The sequence below is a fragment of the Theobroma cacao genome, chromosome 9, assembly GCF_053813885.1.
Source record: "Theobroma cacao isolate CCN51 chromosome 9, ASM5381388v1, whole genome shotgun sequence".
NCBI lineage: Eukaryota > Viridiplantae > Streptophyta > Magnoliopsida > Malvales > Malvaceae > Theobroma > Theobroma cacao.
In genome coordinates, this window is record NC_142647.1 from 34,700,082 (window position 1) to 34,702,243 (window position 2,162).

Consider the following 2,162-nt stretch of genomic DNA (forward strand, 5'->3'; position numbering starts at 1 on the left):
TGATTTCTAACATTATTGTTACATGTAAGATGTCATGAAATGAAATGCATCCTTTGTTTAGTGTTGATTATCAAATTTTATGGTGTACTTTGCAGCAACTTCAACTTGATTAGTATCATTCAGTAATCAATATAATATTCGATATTACTGTTAAAGAATGTCCATCAGATAAACTCCTATCAGTAGGAAATTCAAAAATTGTGGAAGATTAAATAGTTAGTCAATGTACTTAGCCTTGCCAATAGATTTAATCTCTCCACAAATCTTTCTTGCTCTTGTTCCAACAACCTCAACAATTTGATTACTATTTTATCTTCTAAGATTTTATCTTGTAATAGCCTTTTCTTATCTTTAGGACTCTTTTAAAATGCAGATAAACCTGTACTGCTCTATGTATATATTTTGGTTGTGAATTAGAAAATACATACAAAAAAAATTATTCAAATTATTCAATCCTGTCATGGTATCAAAGCCTCATCTCTAACGAGCTTTTTTTCTTTCGACTAAAATGGCTTTTGATTTGTCTACTGATAACTCATCAATTGTTGCTAATTCTTCCAATCCTACCAAAAATTTAATAACAATTAATGCTACTGCTCAACTGCTTCTCAAACTCACGTCACTTAATTATTTCTCATGGAAGGCTCAATTTAATGCTCTTTTGTTAGGCTTGGATCTTCTTGGGTATCTTGATGGCAACTTTCCCTGTCCTTTTACAACGGTGGTTCAGAATGGTAAAATAGTTTCAAATCCAAATTATCTTCCATGGTGTCGTCAAGATCAACTGTTTCTACATGCAATCTTTGCCTCTCTAAGTGAGGGGGTCATTCCACTTTTTTCCTCTGCCAAAACCAGCCAAAAGGCCTGGACTTGTCTCTCCCGTCTTTATTCCAAGAGATCGACTACTCATATTATTCATCTTAAGGACAAGCTTACTTCAATTACTCGTGGATTTTTTTCTATCACTGACTTTCTTATTTCCATTAAACAGATTGCAGAAGAACTAATTGTTCTTGGTGATCCACCAAGTGATGCTGATCTTCTTGTTTACACCACTCATGGTCTTGGTCCGACCTACAAGGAACTTATCACTACCATGAGAACTCGAGACACTGTTGTTCCATTCTAAGAATTGTTTGATAAAATCATTGATCATGAACCTTTCCTTTTTCACAATGAAAAACAATATCTTGATCCAACTCCACCAACTACAAATCTAGCCAAAACATCTTCTTCCTCCTACCATCCTACTAAGTCTTTATCTCCTTCCTCTGCACTTGGTTTACTTCCCAATCCTGTTTCTACAAATAAATAATATAAACCCACCAACTCTTATAATTCCAATTCAAACTCAGTTGTTTGTCAATTTTGTAGTAAGCGCAGTCATGATGCCAAAAGATGTTTTAAATTGTTTCCTCAGCTTCGATCACAACGTCCTTCTGCCCATCATGTTACCACTTATTCTTCAGCTCCTACTCAATGGATAGTCGATTTAGGTGCATCTCATCATGTTACCTCGAATATGTCTAATCTTTCTCTTCATCAACCTTATGAGGGCCCAAATGACATTCAAATTGGTGATGGTTCAGGTTTAAAAATAACTCACACAACCTCAATTTACTTTCCTTCCTCTTTCAATTTATCTAATGTTTTGTGTGTCCCATCTATTAAACAAAACTTAATATTTGTTGCTAAATTTTGTTAAACTAATCAAACCTCTATTGAATTTTTTCCTTCTTATTTTCTTGTCAAGGATCTTTGCACAAGGACACCTCTACTCCGCGCAAAGAATCGGCATGATCTTTATGAGTGACCGACTACAGAAGGTGCAACTAAAAATTTAGCCGTGGCTCTACTAGCACCACTCCTTCAACATCTCTAGTGATTTGGTATGGACGTCTTGGACATCCATCTCTAAAAACAATTAAATCTCTTGTTCATTTTGGTTTAGTTTCACTTTCAACACCTTTGCACTTAAACCTTTTATGTGACTCCTATTTATGTAATAAAGGCCAATGTCTTCCTTTTGGTGAATCAACCTTAGAAAGTAATGGGCCCCTTGATTTAATCTACACTAATATTTGGGGACCTTCTCCTATTCAATTTGTTGATGGATTCTACTACTATGTCATCTTTGTTGATCACTTTACAAAGTATTTTTG